General features: G+C 45.5%; 1 protein-coding gene across 1 annotated transcript in view; it reads right to left on the bottom strand.

The window, feature by feature from the left end:
• Positions 1-21,088, bottom strand: part of LOC120065424 (plexin-B1-like) — a 166,299-nt gene that overhangs the window by 132,092 nt on the left and 13,119 nt on the right. Inside the window, exon 2 of the mRNA XM_039016429.1 lies at positions 4,818-4,908. The gene's annotated coding sequence lies outside the window, so the exon portion shown is untranslated. The remainder of the gene's footprint in view (positions 1-4,817; positions 4,909-21,088) is intronic.

Genomic DNA, 21,088 nt, shown 5'->3' on the forward strand with positions numbered 1-21,088 from the left:
CTTAGTCATGCGTGTATACATTTTCATCTATACGGTGCGTTTGGAAAGTATTCAGACCCTTCACTTTTTCCACATTTTGTTACGTTACAGCCTTATTCTAAAATGTATTACATGTTTTTCCTAAACCTTCACACAATACCCCATAATGACAAAGCGAAAATAGGTTCAGACATTTTTGCAAATTTATAGAATTTTTAAAAACTGAAATACCTTATTTACATAAGTATTCAGACCCTTTGCTATACTACTCGAAATTGAGCTCCGGTGCATCTGGTTTACATTGATCATCCTTGAGATGATTGGAGTCCACCTGTGGTAAATTCAATTGATTGGACATGATTTGGAAAGGCACATACCTGTCTATATAAAAAGGTCCCACAGTTGACAGTGCATGTCGGAGCAAAAACCAAGCCATGAGGTCAAAGGAATTGTCTGTAGAGCTCCGAGACAGGATTGTGTCGAGTCAAAATCTGTCGAAGGGTACCAAAACATTTCAGCAGCATTGAAGGTCCCCAAGAACACAGTGGCTTCCATCATTTTTAAATGGAAGAAGTTTAGAACCACCAAGACTCATCCTAGAGCTGGTCGCCTGGCCAAAATGAGTAATTGGGGGAGAAGGACCTTGGTCAGGGAGGTGAACCCGATGGTCACTGACAGAGCTCCATAGTTCCTCTGTGGAAACGGGAGAACCTTCCAGAAGGACAACCATCTCTGCAGCACTCCGCCAATCAGGGCTGTATGGTAGCGTGGGCAGATGGAAGGCACTCTTCAGCCAGCTTGGAGTTTGCCAAAAGTCACCTAACGACTCTCAGATCATGAGAAACAAGATTCTCTGGTCTGATGAAACTGAGATTGACCTCTTTGGCCTGAATGCCAAGCGTCACGTCTGGAGGAAGCCTGGCACCATCCCTATGGTAAAGCATGAGGGTGGCAGCATCATGCTGTGGGGATGTTTTTCAGCGGCATGGACTGGGAGGCTAGTCAGGATTGAGGGAAACATGAACGGAGCAAAGTACAGAGAGATCCTTGATGAAAACCTCCAGAGCGCTCAGGACCTCAGACTGGGGCGAAGGTTCACCTTCCAACAGGACAACGACCCTAAGCACACACCCAAGACAACTCAGGAGTGGCTTTGGGGCAAGTCTGAATGTCTTTGAGTCGCCAAGCCAGAGCCCGGACTTGAACCCGATCTAACATCTCCGGAGAGACTTGAAAATAGCTGTACAGTGACACTCCCCATCCAATCTGACAAAGCTTGAGAGGATCTGCAGAGATGAATGAGAGAAACTCCAAATACAGGTGTGCCAAGCTTGTAGCGTCATACCCAAGAAGACTCGAGGCTGTAATCGCTGCCCAAGGTGCTTCAAAAAAGTACTGAGTAAAGGGTCTGAATACTTATGTAAAAACATATTTTTATTTTTAATACATTTGCAAAAATGTCAAAAAAATGTGTTTTGTTTTGTCATGTGGTATTGTGTGTAGATTGATGAGCGGGGAAATGATTTAATCCATTTTAGAATAAGCTGTAATGTAAAATGTGGGGAAATGGGTCTGAGTACTTTTCGAATGCACTGTAGGTGGCCCAAGCAGGAATGCGAAACCTTTGGTGCTGCAAGTGCTTTGCTCTACCAACTGAGCCACTATGGTCTAACAACTGGCAACACAGAATGGTTCTACACGACCGTATGCACAGTTGCAAACCTGTCAAGGGATTGACCCAGTTCTACCATTTCAAAGCCTTTCTTTGACAGTGCAGGATATTTAAGTCCACTGCATCAAAGGTGAGGAACCAAATCTTAAAACACTACCCCTCCCATGTCTAATAACCTTAGGAATGTTCTGTACTTGAGCAACGGAGCATTAGACACAAAACATTTTTGATAAAGGGGGAAGTCTACTCTACAGCCCTGGAGCATCAACAGCTGGCCATGTGAATGTCACAGAAACAGTCAAGTGGTGATTACGACTCCAGACTGTTTCTGCGGAGCGGGAAGAAGAGATGTATGGATGGAGGTGACATTGGATAACAGGGAACGGAGGACGACCTCTGAATGAGTGTTACCTCTCCCTCCATTTTCTTCGATTTGGCCAAATGAATTACAGCCGGACATCGTTTGTTAGACGGAGATTAAAAGGGACATGATTTGATTACTTCTGCCTGCTTGTTATGAATACTGCTCCGTCGCTGAAGGAAAGTCACCTTACTCTACACCGAGACTATGTAGATCGAGACTGCTGATTACATGACGGCTGTATATTAACTCTTTCAGGTGTGAGTATGGTCATGCAGAAAGACATGGCTGAAGGCAAAGCAGAAAAAAAAATAACTTAGAGGTTAATTTCTATATTCAAGGTTCTGTTGCAGAGGCCTGAATGCAAGGGTTGTAGCAATACTAACGTCAGTGGAAGTGTGTGTGTGTGTGTGTGTGTGTGTGTGTGTGTGTGTGTGTGTGTGTGTGTGTGTGTGTGTGTGTGTGTGTGTGTGTGTGTGTGTGTGTGTGTGGCGCGTGTTTACACAAGTCTGAGTGCCGAAGTGGTTTGGTATTTGTTCCTTTAGGCTTGGTTTCAAAACTGCCTGCCATGGTCAGTCTGGAGTTGAACAGGACTGCCAAACAAGGAACAAAGCTGCAATCATGGATCTTAGCATGGAGTCCAGTTACACAAAATACCATTTTAAATCAATAGACCTGACTGAAACAATACATGGTGAGTAGACTGAGCAGATTGAGCGCCGCCATACTTTGCATCTCATTTCCCTACCCCTCAAATCACAGGACACAGTTCAGAACAACACATTCCACATCTGCTGTACCTTAGTAACATAATTGATCTTATCTATTCTCTCTCGTGGTATAAGTACTGTTGCTGATGGTTCCTAAAAGACCAATCCTAAAGTAAATTGTGCAATGGGTTTTGAATGACACCATTACACAGTCTGATTGTTATAGCACTGTGGTTATAATAGTGTCTAGACCAGGTGTGTGATGTTCAGGGAGTCCCTCTCTGCTGGGGGTAAAGTTCAGGCATGCAGGCACACACCTCCCCTGCAGTGTGGCTGCTGGTTTCCTGTCTGCTCTGGCTGATAATTTCCCTGTAGTGAGTGAGTGAGTGAGTGAGTGAGTGAGTGAGAGAGAGAGAGAGCGATGAGCAGCTGGCTAAACACACAGAGGCAGGGCACCAGGAGAGCTACTGGACGTGGGGAGGCCCCAGCAGTCAACCAAAACACCACTCCCTCAAGAAATCACTGTGTGTACATAGGTACCATAAAATCAGTCCCCTCCCAGACAAATCCCAGTGAAAACGTAGACAATAATAAGACACTCAGGAGGCACATGCTCCAAGGCCACGGGAAGTACTGTTTAAACAGAGCTCATATCACACGCTTGGCTGAGGGCTGCTACAGCCATAGGGACCATACTGAGAGGTAAGGGAACTAATGGAGACAAAAGGTTACTCAGTGATAATCTGTGACAGCGAGCCACTGACAAATGTCTGCTTTAAGTTTCCTCAAGGTTTTCTTACGCATTTTCCGGAGCATTTGTCTAACCAGGCAACGAGAAAGACTAATAGTAGAAAAGGGTTTACTAAACTGAGAACAAAATGTTTTTATCACGGTGACAACTGTTGCCTTAGAATAGAGGGAGTCCAAAGGGTGCTGATGAAAAGGGTCTGAACGGCCGGTGTGTTTCCCCAATGTTTCCTCAATGTTTGGCTTTTGTGTGAAAAAGTTTAATAATGGGGTTAGGACAGAAATAAAAAGACGGGAATAAAACGGATATGGTTGCTTTGCCACAAGGGCCACGAGGAGAGGTTAGTGGAGGAGTAAACAGCTCGCTCACACAACGACTCTCCTTCCTCGTACGCACCCACCCTCCGCCTTCAATCCTCCCCCTCCACTTCCTCCCCCCCTTCACCCACCCTCCGCCTTCAAGCCTCCCCCTCCACTTCCTCCCCCCCTTCACCCACCCTCCGCCTTCAATCCTCCCCCTCCACTTCCTCCCCCCCTTCACCCACCCTCCGCCTTCAAGCCTCCCCCTCCACTTCCTCCCCCCCTTCACCCACCCGGCCAGCCTGGGAAGAAATAGTCCCTGATCCGATTCCACAACGTAATCAAAACACTGGGCTTTGTGGGAGCTAGTGCTCCTTGCTGGCGAAGTGGCAACTTGGACTGGGAGGAATCAAAGGGGATGAAGAGGCGAGTTTACATAACCACGGTCAGCATGGGAGGAAGAAATAAAATAATCCTTGGCTGGGCCAAAAAAGGCAAAGAGGAGAAGGAAGGAAGGCTAACCAAAGGGAAATATGAAAACAAACGGATAAAAGCTACTGTAGGAGGGCCCTTTGGTCCTCAAAGCAGCCAAATCCTCTGGTTTGGGGATGTAATTGGGACCAGACGTCGACACTTGAAATAGCTGCTGAAAGCGTTGGGATGCGGTCGATGGAAGTGGAAAACTCCAATCCCAAAAGCCCAGAGCTATTTGCATAATTAAGATGAATTAGAGGAAATGTCTCAAAAGTCAAAACGAATATTCCTGTTGGCACAATGGCCCCCTTTAAAATAAGACTTTCTACCAAGATAAATGTCCGAAATCGTCTTCGGGATGATCTGGGCAGGATGTCTGCTCACTCCTTTCTACGTGTGACAGCGAACTTACATATATCGTTTTTAAGACCAAATTGAGAAACTGTGGATGGCTATGACGTGGAGGCCATGTTTTATTGTGTGAGCATACCGTTCCATTCCCACAGTATTCCTTTCTGTCAGTCATGCACCCATTCTCCCATATCAGAAACAGATGAAGACTTAGGGTTCTTACCTGTAGAAATACAAGTTCTACTGTTCCTTCGCTGACATAGCAAACATCCCAGAATTCCACTTGCTGGTCCCCCATGTACACCAGTCCAAACCTGAAGAAGGAGAAGAGAGGAGATTAAAATCAACAAAAGACGTTGATGCTGAAAACATGCAAAGAAAATATTTTACAGGTTTGCACTACCAGTGGATAAGCATATAAGAAAACATAGAAGTCAAAATAAATGCATTTAGTTAATAGTGAAAGTACTTGCTACTAGGCTACAGAATATCCTATTATGAATACATTATCATAGGCCCAGAAGAGCAATCACTTGAAGGCTGCTACATATGCAATTATATGCTAATGATCTTTCTCCCACTGGCCGGAGCTAAACTTATGGAATTGTTTAGCTTGAGTCATACATCGCCATCATTATTCATACTGCCCAGGTGAGGCCTACAGGATTAGGTCAAGGCAGCCTTTGTCGGAGGTGCTACTAAAATGTCTTTGGCAGAATTAAGAGATTTCTTAAATGATCTTGGATTAATTCTGACCATTTTGAGGAAGTGTATACTGGCATCTCAAAATTGACAAACAGTACTAATGCCGCTTTTTTTCTCATTTTTCAAGTGAAGGTCTTTTAAGGGTGATGCGAGCATGGCTAGGCGCCAGCCGAACTGCAGCATGCTGACGCCTTAACGGGGCCCATTGTAGTGCTTTTAAAAGAGACTCCCACACGACATGATCAGAGAATTACTGGACATAGAGTTATAAGCGGGTCAATTACCAGTTAGGAACAAGTGTAGACATGAAATAAATCATCCAGAGAAAACAGAGCAAATGTCAGTAATTAAACGGACTACCACTTAACCCTACTTAAGTGTGATTTCGCAATGCCAAACAAAAATGGATCAAAGACCGACCAGACGAAAACTTCAAAGCTGGTTTACCAGACCCAGATTAAATAGGTACTTTTCCTGTTGAATATCCCATGTATAAGTACAGTAACGTACACACAAATATATGTTTTAAGCAAAATAGGTATTTTTGTTTAGACACAAGTACAAACTTCATGGAGTAGAACATTCAAGGAGGTCTGATGGTGCCCACTGACATCATCAGCCTCCCCCCAATAGAGAACAAAGAGGAACCCCCCCCCCCCCCCCCACACACACACACGTCAGAGTACACCTGGACCACCTATTGAGATGTGCCTTTTGTTAAGTAAAATCAGGTGATATGAGCTGAAAAGGTGACTGGAGTAGGACTTTAAGCTTATTCCCAGACTAAAAATCACATTGTGCACCTTGACTATGCATCTTAGGTGATTGTAAGGGATGTTATTCACTTCTGCAAAGGAGTTAAAAAAGACAGCCATTGTCAAGGAACACTGCCTGTAAACAGCGCCAACATTTGGTCAAACCTGGAGAATCTCCATAAATCCCTACAGGTAGTAAAAAGACAGTGGTAAGTAAACAATATGTTTCTGCCCGGGGTCTGCACTGTATTAGCATCTGCTGTCTTAGCATTTTGTTGTCACCATGGCGACACATTTAAGACCCTGAGGCCTTTTGCCAGCTGAGCCCTGGCTCTTTTGTGAAACTTCCTATATCTGGATCTGTCGGGTCAAGCCGCGCAACGCTTCCCTCAGGTGAGGCAAGCACAGACCCAAGGGAAAACCTGAGCTGCTAGGTCCGTGATAAACGAACCCATTAATTTATCACTACCTAGACATTGACTGCTAGAGCCTGAGTTGACATCTGAATGAAGACAAATGGATATACAGTATATTGGATATTGTTTGGTTCATCGTTTTAACCTGAATGTTTATCTTCATGCAGTTTGGTGGAGGCTGAAATGGAGAACGTTGTCATCTTAGATCTTTTTTGTTCTCCCCATAAGACTTCCCATTCAGGGATTAGTAGAACAATGGTCCCTCAGGTCAAACAGACAGTCTACAGATAACCTTATCAGAAATAGTAAGAATAGCTAGATAGTGTAAACCTTTATCACAGATCTACACTGTATGCACATCTTGCATTGTCAGCTGTTGACTACCTCTGACAGGAAGTAAATGGTATGTTGTAGGGTTGCGCTTGATGGAATTGACTACCTCTGACAGGAAGTAAATGGTATTTTGTAGGGCTGTAGGGTTGAGCTTGATTGAATTATGTAAAGGCACTTGTGACACACCACCATTCACTTTAATTTAATGGAGGTTTTAAGCAGGATGCTTTTAAGACTTAAAAAGTGGAACTGACAGTGTTTTAACTACCTTGCAGATATGAAACAGACAATCAGTCAAAAATATAAAATTCCCAGTTTCTCGTCTGAGTGTCCCACAGAGTAGAAGAACTGATGAATTTACAAACGCAACACCGGTTGAATATGACCGGTGTCAGTAAACGTAGGCAAAAAAAGTAATTGTTAGTCAAGAATGCTCTAGATCACATATAAACAGCCTAGCTAACCAGCTCTGCTAGGGTGAGTAAAATGGTCAGAGTGAGGTGTTCTCTCATTTGTGTCTGGAAGTAGCTAGCTAGCAAGCTAGCCAACTTTAGCCAGTTAGCTTGGGCGCTTGGTTGCAGGCAAGCTGCAGAAGGACGAGTAGGCTACAATTTCCCATTGTTTATCAGTGCAATGCAATGTACCCCAACAACAGAATGGTGTGGACGTACCCCAACAACAGAATGGTGTGGACGTACCCCAACAACAGAATGGTGTGGACGTACCCCAACAACAGAATGGTGTGGACGTACCCCAACAACAGAATGGTGTGGACGTACCCCAACAACAGAATGGTGTGGACGTACCCCAACAACAGAATGGTGTGGACGTACCCCAAAAACAGAATGGTGTGGACGTACCCCAAAAACAGAATGGTGTGGACGTAACCCAAAAACAGAATGGTGTGGTACACGGGTCAATAAAAATAGTCATGCGAGCAGACCACTTATTGGCCAGCTCATCCTCCTCAGAGGATGACATTATCCTCTATTATCCTCTAATAGCAAGCATTTTTTAAACAGTCTGTGAAACAAGTCTGAGGTGGGGGTTTTGAAGTGTTTTTTTCTCTCCAATTTATGCTTTGGCCACAAATACGGGCATAGAAATCCGTCAACAACGTTATTTATTTGGATACGAGTGAGAATTTCACTGGACAGTTACCTTAAAATGGGTACAATTGTGGACATGAAATGGACTGGACCCATTTCAATGACCCATTTCACCCCAGCCAAAAGGGGTCACCAGCACTAAACAGAGGGGTAATTGTACCCTCCCTCACACACACACACTTTGGGCGGGTGACATCACACTCATTGTACTAAAAGCCCTCTGACATGACCGGCGCTCCAAATAAACAAGGCCTTTTTTAACTGGGCCGAATGGGGCCAACTCAACGTAAATCAGGTCAGACGTACAGAGAATTACAAAAAATAATAATCACTGCCACACCACACAGGACTTCAGAAAACTAGTTTGCTGTAAACAGCCTGGGGGAAAACCACACGGGACTTCAGAAACAAGTTGGCTGTAAACAGCCTGGGGGAAAACGTGGATTCGTCATAGCAACTTCAAACCTTCAATATAAAGGCTGCTGTGAGAAAATGGAACTTCAAAAGAGGACATTCTAAAACAAACATAGTTCCCATAATCGTCGGCAAACTAAATAAATATTGAAAATGAGCATATGATCTGTTCATTGACTATAAGAGGGATGAGATAAATCTCAACGATGTTCTTGTAAAAACATTGGCCAGCTATGCGCACACACACACACACACACACACACACACACACACACACACACACACAACCAGCTTGTCTATTCTTCCTCTATGGTGGGTTTGGAACACACATTCCCCTAACACATAAAAAAACTGAAATAGCACAGTGTCATCAAAACCAACAATGCCATAATTATTTTGTGGTTAAGCTGTTGCTCTTAAAACTACCACAGACAGTCCTTCTTTGGCCATGGTGGGGCTATAACTAAATATAAAAAAATATACTGTTTTCATTTTCCCTGTCAAGCAGAAGATAAAAGGGTCCCAAATATAACCTCACAACATCCTGTCCAAAAGGCCTTGCCCTCTCCAGCCACTTGGCACGTGGCTGATGCTATCCTGATTTCTTCCTTCCCTAACTAACAATAGGTTATCGGCTCCCCAGACTACACAAACGTTATGTCTATGCAGGTGTAACAGTATAACTTTAAACCGTCCCCTCGCCCCGACACGGGCGCGAACCAGGGACCCTCTGCACACATCAACAACGGTCGCCCACGAAGCATCGTTACCCATCGCTCCACAAAGGCCGCGGCCCTTGCAGAGCAAGGTGCAACACTACTTCTAGCTAACTAGCTAGCCATTTCACATCCGTTACACAGGCACAGTCCTCCAAAACAAATGTAACAAAGGACTGAGGCTTCAGTTTCTTAATAAGAGTACACTATATAGCATCGTGGGTGAGTCAGAGGGGCCCACTGGCAGTTTGTGGAGCCAGCCTACTTCACATTATCAAAAAGAGAATGTTCTTTGGAGCCCTAATTCTGAAGCCATGTGAAGCACTAACCAGAATTACTCATGTTAATTCATAATAAGAACTGGGAGAGAATGGGCCCCGCCACTCACACTGATGATAGAAACTCATTCAGCCCCTATGATAGCGAACTCATTAAGTTGAATTGTGTTTTCAGTCAAAATAGGACAAAATGATGAGCGTTAGCCTATATTTGTATGGCTACTTCATTAAGTTTCCACTGCATATCTGTAATTTCACGTACTGGGAGTAAGCCGATCATTTTAATCCGACAATGACACGTGGTGTTTGTGTGCAAAATCTCCCATTCACATCAACATGTTTCAGTAAGTGGAAAAGAGCACATTAATGTGCAGTTTAGGGCACGCACGCAAGCACGCACGCCTGGGCTATCAGTTAGGTCTCACCTGCCTACTTTTCTAACTCCCAGGATGAGACGTCAACGTCCCTCTAGCTGTCCCACCCCACCTACCCTCTCCTCCACGCCTCGATGGTCTCTTGGACCCTCCCCCTTCTCTACATGCTTGATGGGCCGGGCCGTCCCTGCCGCCTGTCTGACAGTCTTTCACACATCTCCAGAGATCACAACAGAGAGCCATTCCAGAGTCTACGGAGTGAAAAGAACTGTGTTGTTCATGCGGTTTTGTTGTGTCAGGCCCTGGCCTTACTGGTCTACAACCAAACGCAGAATTCTGGTTCATCGTATATGATTCCAGTCATGTTCCAAGCAGCATGCTAAATCTGCAAATCAAATCAAAATCAGGTGTAGATCTTTGTGTGAAATACTTACTTACAAGCCCTTAACTTTATTTTCCTAACTGCATTGTTGGTTAAGAGAATACTTACTAAATAAACTAAAGTTAAAAAAATAAAAGAACAATGCGGCTATATACAGGGGGTACCGGTACCGAGTCAATGTGTGGGGGTACAGGTTAGTAATGAGGCTATATACAGGGGGTACCGGTACCGAGTCAATGTGTGGGGGTACAGGTTAGTAATGAGGCTATATACAGGGGGTACCGGTACCGAGTCAATGTGTGGGGGTACAGGTTAGTAATGAGGCTATATACAGGGGGTACCGGTACCGAGTCAATGTGTGGGGGTACAGGTTAGTAATGAGGCTATATACAGGGGGTACCGGTACCGAGTCAATGTGTGGGGGTACAGGTTAGTAATGAGGCTATATACAGGGGGTACCGGTACCGAGTCAATGTGTGGGGGTACAGGTTAGTAATGAGGCTATATACAGGGGGTACCGGTACCGAGTCAATGTGGGGGGTACAGGTTAGTAATGAGGCTATATACAGGTGGTACCGGTACCGAGTCAATGTGTGGGGGTACAGGTTAGTAATGAGGCTATATACAGGGGGTACCGGTACCGAGTCAATGTGTGGGGGTACAGGTTAGTAATGAGGCTATATACAGGGGGTACCGGTACCGAGTCAATGTGTGGGGGTACAGGTTAGTAATGAGGCTATATACAGGGGGTACCGGTACCGAGTCAATGTGTGGGGGTACAGGTTAGTAATGAGGCTATATACAGGGGGTACCGGTACCGAGTCAATGTGTGGGGGTACAGGTTAGTAATGAGGCTATATACAGGGGGTACCGGTACCGAGTCAATGTGGGGGGTACAGGTTAGTAATGAGGCTATATACAGGTGGTACCGGTACCGAGTCAATGTGTGGGGGTACAGTTTAGTCCAGGTCATTTATACATGAAGGTAAAGTGACTACACATAGATAAGTGCAGCAAGAAACATCTTGAAGTACAAAATCAAAGCAGGATTTGGTCAACATGATAACTGATGTCATATATCAGCAGCTACGGGTAACCGGTGTGAATGGAAATCCTCAACGTAAAATGTGTCAGTGGGTGACATTGGCCTTTCTCCAGCAGCCTGACCATAGTCTCTGCAAAATATGGCGAATCAGTTCTGACGATATTGCCAGGGTTGGTCCTTTCTAGCATGACAATTTAGTGACTAGTAATGATGACTGGGGGCAGAGGAAGTTGGTCGTACGGTTTTGTAACAAAAGCACATTGTGTTCCTGATTCAAAAGTTTTTTTGCATCAAAATTTCATCTGAATTCAGAAGTGATAGGCTTTTTTTCTTGTCACTTACAGATTTTGAGAAATGTTTGTTACTTTGCCTCTAAATGATCATCATTAGTATTTTTACACTGTCTAGCGTTGTTAGCAACTTGACCAGTCATCCCAAGGAGAGAAGTAAACTTGACTCATGCCAACATGCAACTCATTCAACACCTGTCTTTTATGGGCTAAGAAATACGAGACAGTGCGACTAGAATTTTCCACTTCATATTTCTCACTGTGCTTATTTCTTTCCCACAGAGTTATCCTACACTCTTCACTTCTCCAAAACGTTCATCTCAATGAAAACCAACAGATTGGAACAAACCAGTAGATTAAGGATCTATCTTAGGGCCAAGATCAGCTAATTAATCAGAAAGTTAAATCAAAAAAGGACATTCCATGATTTGTTCCACTTGACTTAACAAACACAAACAGGGGAGGAGAGAAGATCCATGGGAAGATGCATCTCCAGCCTCTGAGATGATTGTTCATATCCGTAGCCATCAAATGCTGCAATAAGCTGCTTTTCAAGTCAAATCTGATCATTTGAAAAACAGCTAAGGCCAAATATGTCTGACCAATGACTGTTTGCAGCAGCAGCATCAACCACCAAGATGATATAGGCTTTTTGAAATACATTATTGACTTTATAAAGAGGGTGCAGACATTGTGATGAAAACCATTTCCTCAAGCTTGAGGTTAAGATCAGCACATGTTCCATTATAATGTTTGAATGTCAAAACTTTGAGGGGAAATCAAAGAGCCATTGCTCAAGTCATTGAGACTAGTAGTAACGAGAGACTCCTAGTAAAATGAGACCACGGCTTGTCGACAGACTTCTGCTATCTAGGACATGTGGTCGTGGGAGTGTCAGGACAATCAATTTGTGGCGTGCAGTCGATGGGAAACGGATTGACTGTCGAGGCTCTATGGGGGATGTTCAGGGTCATCGAGCAAGTGGCTATTCCAGTGATGTCTATAAGCTCTAGAAATAGCATTTCAATTGTTGGTTACCGTTGATAAGCATTGATAATTGACTACTGTTGTGTCTTCACCTTGAGCGATCAAGTAAAAAGTAAGGATGTTTTGAAACCAGGATGGCAATATTTTTTCCATGGCAAAAATGTAAACAAAGCACACAAAACTCTTTGGTCCTTTAAAAACCCTTTGTATGTAAAATAGTGTGTAAAATAGTATGTAAAATAGTGTGTACAATAGCTTGGAAAATAAATGTGACTCGATGAAAACAATGTTTGTTTCCAACATTAGGGCTGTTTTCCTTAAGAAATTAAATCCGTTTTAGTTTCCTTGCCATGATCCTAACGAGTATTGCGATGCTGGTATTATCCCGGCCCTGGTAGAAAGCATTAGCTGACGCACACCGCACACCCAAATGTTTTAGAGAAGCTGACTAACGAAGAGCAAACTGTAGAAAAAGAAAGTCGCACACTCTATACATGCTCCCAACTATTTAATGGGTAAAGCTAATAACCAACACTATTTAATGGGTAAAGCTAATAACCAACACTATTTAATGGGTAAAGCTAATAACCAACACTATTTAATGGGTAAAGCTAATAACCAACACTATTTAATGGGTAAAGCTAATAACCAACACTATTTAATGGGTAAAGCTAATAACCAACACTATTTAATGGGTAAACCTAATAACCAACATTTTGGCAACAGAGTGCCTTCTTCACCTTGACTGGTAAAAACAAGTGCAGTCCTATTTCAACCCACAAGGTCAACAACACCCTCATAAATGATGTCTTGTCCCAACACTCATTGCTCAAGTGAAGAGTCAATAAAAAGGCAAATGTTGTAGAATTCTGTCCTGTGGACAACACTCAAACCCACTGATGTCAGTTCAGCTATAACTAACCTGTCCTCCTGAGTACAAAATAGATGAATTAACTTTGCTGGATCCAACAGACAGTTCAGAGTGTACAGAGACTAAGGCCCATACACTGAAACATGAGCTGCCAATGACCATGCCAGCTACATTCACAGGCAACACAATAAAAACCCTTTCATTGTATCTCAGCCCCCGGAGATCTGTGTGTTCGTCTTCACGACAAGTGGGTGTTTTTATTTTCAACCCACTTCCTTACATTTTTGGGGTTAACCCCTAAATCCGTGGAATGTGCTCGACCGAAACTGTGACTGCGTGCTTGGACGGTACAAAAATAAAGGCATAACGGAAGAATAGGTCAAGGTTCTTTCTCATGTTTATGTTCTCCACCCAGCCTGTATATTTGCATATGAAGACATAAACAAGTGTTCACTTTGCACAAACTTTGGAATACTTTGATGGTCACAGACCAAAACTAGTGTCCGTTAAACACTGTGAATTTGCAAGAAGTACGCACCAAGTGTGTATGCGTGTGTTTTTTAAAGTATACGCATGTGATGTCTGAGTCCTGACAGTCGCTCTCTGCTACCAGAATTCCCTCCAGCTCGAGCTTATTAGGCCAGCTGTGCTGAACACATCTGATGCTCTGTGTGTGTGTGTGTGTGTGTGTGTGTGTGTGTGTGTGTGTGTGTGTGTGTGTGTGTGTGTGTGTGTGTGTGTGTGTTTCCAAAATACTGGTAATAAGGAATTCAAGCTTCATAGAAAGTGGTTTTGAGGACAAGTTAGACCTCTTTGTAGGAAATGAATAAATAATTCACTCCCCTCTTTGTGGTGGAATAGCAACTCAGGCATTTAGGTAAGAAAAACAACAAATACACTAGGTTTCCCTGTTAACATGACCAAACCCAATTACAACACATTTGAAGAGTGAATCTGTCTGATAAATAGTTTAAACCAGGGAAATAATGTTTAGGCAACTCTGAAGTCATACTGACTGGATCCCAGACAATTACTCATGGCCTTAGCTTTACGTGAGAGAAACTAACTTTACAATAAATCATATGCTGATCAGCATTTTGTTAGGATTTGGTCCCTACTGCTTTTTTAAGAGATATTTTTCATTAGTTGGGAAGATCTGAGACAAACCCTAAAACACATATCACACTAACGAAGATAAACACAACAAAGTGTGTTAAAACGCTTTACAGCCTTCAGTCATTATATCAAAACATAACCAACATGACTTGACAAAGAGTGTGGTGGGTAGGTGACGAACCATGACTGAAATCTATTGTTAGCCAGCGGTTCACGTAAGAAAAATGCAAATAGCACAGACCCCACCCCCTTCATTCAGTCAAGTTGAGCTGGTCTATTGTAAACAACGCCTCACGTCCCTCACCAGAACACCCCAATCATCTGAAATGGGAGAGGGGAGTTTATGCTATAAAAGGTTTAATTGTTTAACAGCTCCCTCTCTAAGCTTTGTTCCTGCTGGGCACAGCGTGAACCAAACACCAACTGTATTTCCCTCCTCTCGCTCGGTCCCAACTCAAACACTGAGTGTTTGACTTTTTTTTTAAACATTTGACAGCTGGAGGGGGGGGGGGGGCTTATAGCCCGACGGGATCCGTGAACACCTACTGGCCACGAGACGGCCTGGCCGGAGCTCGGGCCATGTTGACGTTTTTAATGGGAGGAATGTTAATACCGGCTGCCTAAGATAGACTCCACCACCTCCAGCTGATCAGTGGCAGCTATCTGCCAATATAACTGGAGGAGGACGAGGGGAGGAGCCAAGCCACCACACAACAAAGTCACTCTGACCTCTTCTCAACAGCTTCCCACAGGTTAGCCCAGCCTGCGCCAAGCCAAGGCAGACACCTCGGGCTATTCCATGCTAATGTCCCGACTAGCGAATATAGAGGACAACAGATAGAAGTTGGGGGGGTTCGTTCTCAGGGCGACAGAGAGAAGGTAGGCAAGTTCAAGGATTGTAGAATACATACATACATATATATATAATTATTCCATTCCGTTACTTAGATTTGTGTGTATTAGGTAGTTGTTGGGGAATTGTTAGATTACATGTTAGATATTGCTGCACTGTCGGAACTAGAAGCACAAGCATTTCGCTACACTCGCATTAACATCTGCTAACCATGTGTATGTGACCAATAACAATTGATTTGATCTGACCAATTAAGAACTCAAGCAACCCACCAGCATTTCACATCCGTTTACCGAGGTGAGATGGAGTTGAAACGGTTCGGTGTGACCCATGGCTGGTCTTCCAGTGTTGTGTGCACCCCAACGAAGAAGCAACCCTCCCTCCACACACACCTCCCCCTCCCCCAGATTAGGCCATTGGGGTGGAGTAGGCGGGTGGAAAAGCTTATTCTTGGTAAGTAGAAAAAGAAGCCTTGAGCCTACCATGAATAATATAGAGAGAGAGTGTAGTGAGTTATTTACGAAGCTGCCTGCAGGTTCTGCTGGTGTAGTGGACACAAAGGGCCGTAGTCTGCTGTAAGCCATGCATGCAGAGTTTGCGAACACACACACTGTTTAGCCTATAAGCAAAAGGCCCTCGTCGAATGAGGGTTATGAACAAGCATTTATTTCAGTGTTAAGATAAATGTTTGACAAAGACCTGTCACTACAACACATAGACCAATAGGTGACAGATGCCATCTGCAGAGGTATCAGAGATGGGCCTAGATTCTGGTGTGATTTAGAGAGACACATTTCCAAATACATGATACAGGTGAAATGTTCACTAACCCAAAATCAAGTCACAAGAGATGAAGGACTCATGGTTATTCTACAAATATTCTGTCAACACTAGGCCTACAAGAGAACCATGAAGGCTGTACAAATCAAGTGAGAAACTGACAATGTTGTGTAAAATATAGGCATATATTTTAAAACACACACACACAAACTCACATACACAAATGATTACCGCCCCGTAGCATTCACGCCAGTAGCCATGAAGTGCTTTGAAAGGCTGGTCATGGCTCACAAAAGCATCCTCCCGGATACCCTAGACCCACTCCAATTCGCATACCGCCCCAACAGATGATGCAATCTCTATTCCACTTCACACTGCCCTTTCCCACCTGGACAAAAGGAACACCTATTTGAGAATGCTGTTCATTGACTACAGCTCAGTGTTCAACACCATAGTGCCCTCAAAGCTCATCACTAAGCTAAGGACTCTGGGACTAAACACCTCCCTCTGTACCTGGATCCTGGACTTCCTGATGGGCCGCCCCCAGGTGGTAAGGGTAGGCAACAACACGTCTGCTATGCTGATCCTCAACACTGGGGCCACTCAGGGGTGTGTGTTTAGTCCCCTCCTGTACTCCCTGTTCACCCACGACTGCGTGGCCAAACACGACTCCAACACCATCATTTAGTTTGCTGAAGACACAACAGTGGTAGGCCTGATCACCGACAACGATGGAGACAGCCTATTGGGAGGTCAGAGACCCGGCAGTGTGATGCCAGGACAACAACCTCTCCCTCAATGTGAGAAAGACAAAGGAGCTGATCGTGAACTACAGGAAAAGGCGGGCCGAACAGGCCGTCATTAACATTGACGGGGATGTAGTGGAGCGGGTCGAGAGTTAAGTTCCTTGGTGTCCACAACACCAACAAACTATCATGGTCCAAACACAACAAGACAGTCGTTATGAGAGCACGACAACAACTTTTCCCCCTCAGGAGACTGAAAAGATTAGGCATGGCTCCCCAGATCAAACAGTTCTACAGCTGCACCATCGAGAGCATCTTGACCTGTTGCATCACCGCCTGGTATGGTAACTGCTCGGCATCTGACCGTAAGGCGCTACAGAGGTTAGTGCGTATAGCCCAGTACATCACTGGGGCCAAGCTTCCTGCCATCCAGGACCTATATACTAGGCGGTGACAGAGGAAAGCTAAAAAAAATCATCAAAGACTCCAGTCACACAAGTAATAGACTTTTCTCTGCTCCCACACGTCAAGTTGAACCGGAGCACCAAGTCTAGGTCCAAAAGGCTCCTTAACAGCTTCTATCCCCAAGCCATAAGACTGATGAACAATTAATCAAAATGACACCAGATTTACATAGACTCCCCCCCCAATTTGTTTTTTACACTGCTGCTACTCGCTGTTTATTATCTATGCATAGTCACTTTACCACTACCTACATGTACAAATTACCTCAACTAACCTGTACCCCCACCTATTGACACGGTACCGGTACCCCCTGTATATAGCCACGTTATTGTGTTACTTTTTTTATCTTTAGTTTATTTAGTAAATTTTTTCTTAACTCTTGCTTGAACTGCACTGTTGGTTAAGGGCTTGTAAGTAAGCATTTCGCGGTAAGGTCGACACGTTGTATTTGGCGCATGTGACAAATAAAGATTTGAGGACTGGGGAATGCAGTGCAGTCTCCCCCCCAAATTAAACAGAAAGGCCATGTTCTCACAGCAATAGACCGTTCCCTCAGCGGTGGATGTCCTGGTTGCGCTTAGCAACAAGAGACCGTTCCCGCAACAGGGTATATCCTGGCAAATGGTTGCCAAGAAACACCTTGCTCTATGGGCAGGCACACACATACACACTTCACACTGTATTAACTATAGCTCTGGATTTAAGTCCTGATACTCCCTTAAGAGAGATGACACACAACCTTTCACCATTTAGGAGTGTGAACTAGCAGGAAGTGTCATCGGGGATACATGCAGGCTGTCCCACCCCGGGCACCCGTCACACCTTGGCACGTCAGCCCTGTGTCCAGCAGGCACACACTGACACCAGTGATGCAGTGGTCAAAAACTAAGTGGTTGTTGGGGGGGGGGCTTTGGGCCGGTGGCTGAGAGGTCGCTGGTTTGACTGGGTGGGGATACGTCGATATGCCCTTGGGCGGGTGCTTGACCATGGTTGCTCCTGTGGGTCTCTCTGGATGGGAGTCAGCTAGATGACTGAATGTAATGTCAATGTTGAGCGGCTTCACAGCAGATAGATTGTATGTTTTAAATTTCAATAAAATAAACAAAATAAAAATAGGTGGGCAAACGCCGATTGCAGTGAAAAGTTACGCTCCCTATACTTTCAATGCAATTTTCTGCAAAAGGTTTCTCAACTACACCACTGACCAACACAGAGACACACAAGTCCATTTCAGAAAAGGTCAAATTGAGACCAGCAAAAGATAAATCCCACACCCTCCCCTTATCCAACCTTAAGCAGCCAAAGTGCAAAACTTGTTAACAGTTCAGTCCAACATTGGTTCCTTTCTCACCATGACAACCCTCTTTTCCCAGGATAGAGCGGGTCCCCCACAGAGGGGTTAAGATGTGTGTGGGGGGGGCATCTTTGGCAGTGATCTTGAGAAAAAAGGGTATATCTGGGGAAACCGAGCGCTCCCCATTTCCCAAAGACTCCATGGTTCCCACTTAGCAATGGCCGGCATTCCGAAAAACGCTTTTCACCCCGCCCACCTATCGGCCTGCCAAACCAACACAAGAACCTGGCGAATGTCACCATACCAGATGCCTCTTGTATTGTTTCCTGGGAGTCAAAAGCCACATGAAGCCCCCTGACGTCATTTAGATTCTATTTCACAAGCGTTTTAATATCCATTTACATCAAATCACGAGTTGCCAGTGAATAGCCACTGTTGGCCAAAAGAAAGAACCATTCAGCATAAACAAAAATAAATATCCCACGCTAATAATCAAAATTACCACAACCCCCCCCTCCCCTAAAAAATCACGCAAAATCAATATTTACATTGCAAAGGAATTTGAAAAACCTCATATAGGACAACATTGTAAGGTGCACCGATGCCGAAGAACACAAAAAACACAGAACTTTCCAAGCTTCGAAGTTCTGCCCTAGTTTCTGGGTCTACAGCAGGTTCCAGATGGTGGACACTCCCCTCTACCACACCCACTCACCTACCTATCCCTCTGTGGAGGAGTAGAGTCTGCAGCCAGTCAACACCAGCTGTTCTCCCACAGACAGTCAGTACAGACACACAGTTCAGACAGAGCAAAGCCAAACATATCCTCCCTTCTCTTCCACACCCCTCCCACTATCCTTGCACATCCAGACCTATAGCTCACCCCCCCCCCCCCTCCCCCCTGCTTCCCCCTTGTTGGCTGGGCTTTTCAACCTTCGGTAACAAAAGAAACAAAGGACGCCAGTGCCACTTTCCCTCTCTACCCCCCTGCAGAGAGACCAGGCCATCCTCTCCCTCTCTACCCCCCTGCAGAGAGACCAGGCCATCCTTTCCCTCTCTACCCCCCTGCAGAGAGACCAGGCCACCCTTTCCCTCTCTACCCCCTTGCAGAGAGACCAGGCCATCCTTTCCCTCTCTACCCCCCCTGCAGAGAGACCAGGCCATCCTTTCCCTCTCTACCCCCCTGCAGAAAGACCAGGCCATCCTTTCCCTCTCTACCCCCTTGCCGAGAGACCAGGCCACCCTTTCCCTCTCCACCCCCTTGCAGAGAGACCAGGCCACCCTTTCCCTCTCCACCCCCTTGCAGAGAGACCAGGCCATCCTTTCCCTGTCTAGCCCCCTGCAGAGAGACCAGGCCACCCTTTCCCCTCTCCACCCCCTTGCAGAGAGACCAGGCCACCCTTTCCCTCTCCACCCCCTTGCAGAGAGACCAGGCCACCCTTTCCCTCTCCACCCCCTTGCAGAGAGACCAGGCCACCCTTTCCCTCTCCACCCCCTTGCAGAGAGACCAGGCCATCCTCTCCCTCTCTACCCCCCTGCAGAGAGACCAGGCCATCCTTTCCCTCTCTACCCCCCTGCAGAGAGACCAGGCCACCCTTTCCCTCTCTACCCCCTTGCAGAGAGACCAGGCCATCCTTTCCCTCTCTACCCCCCCTGCAGAGAGACCAGGCCATCCTTTCCCTCTCTACCCCCCTGCAGAAAGACCAGGCCATCCTTTCCCTCTCTACCCCCTTGCCGAGAGACCAGGCCACCCTTTCCCTCTCCACCCCCTTGCAGAGAGACCAGGCCACCCTTTCCCTCTCCACCCCCCTGCAGAGAGACCAGGCCATCCTTTCCCTGTCTAGCCCCCTGCAGAGAGACCAGGCCACCCTTTCCCCTCTCCACCCCCTTGCAGAGAGACCAGGCCACCCTTTCCCTCTCCACCCCCTTGCAGAGAGACCAGGCCACCCTTTCCCTCTCCACCCCCTTGCAGAGAGACCAGGCCACCCTTTCCCTCTCCACCCCCTTGCAGAGAGACCAGGCCATCCTTTCCCTCTCCACCCCCTTGCAGAGAGACCAGGCCATCCTTTCCCTGTCTAGCCCCCTGCAGAGAGACCAGGCCACCCTTTCCCTGTCTACCCCTCTGCCGAGAGACCAGGCCACCCTTTCCCTGTCTAGCCCCCTGCCGAGAGCGAGAGTAGAGAGAGAAGGAATTCTGTAAAAATATCCTCAGTGTACAACGTAGAACACCAAATAATGCATGCAGAGCAGCATTAGGCCGATACCCACTAATTATCAAAATCCAAAAAAGAGACGTTAAATTCTACAACCACCTAAAAGGAAGTGATTCCCAAACCTTTCATAACAAAGCCATCACCTACAGAGAGATGAACCTGGAGAAGACTCCCCTAAGCAAGCTGGTCCTGGGGCTCTGTTCACAAACACACCCCACAGAGCCCAGTTCTCTGGAGAAAGACAACATGTGTTTTTTTTAACATGGATTTAGACAGTCAGACACACGCTAATTAACTCCATTCATGAGGGAGCACACACACACTTACCATTTCTACTGGTGAACTGCATTGA

Source organism: Salvelinus namaycush, chromosome 20, assembly GCF_016432855.1.
Source record: "Salvelinus namaycush isolate Seneca chromosome 20, SaNama_1.0, whole genome shotgun sequence".
NCBI classification, from domain to species: Eukaryota; Metazoa; Chordata; class Actinopteri; order Salmoniformes; family Salmonidae; genus Salvelinus; species Salvelinus namaycush.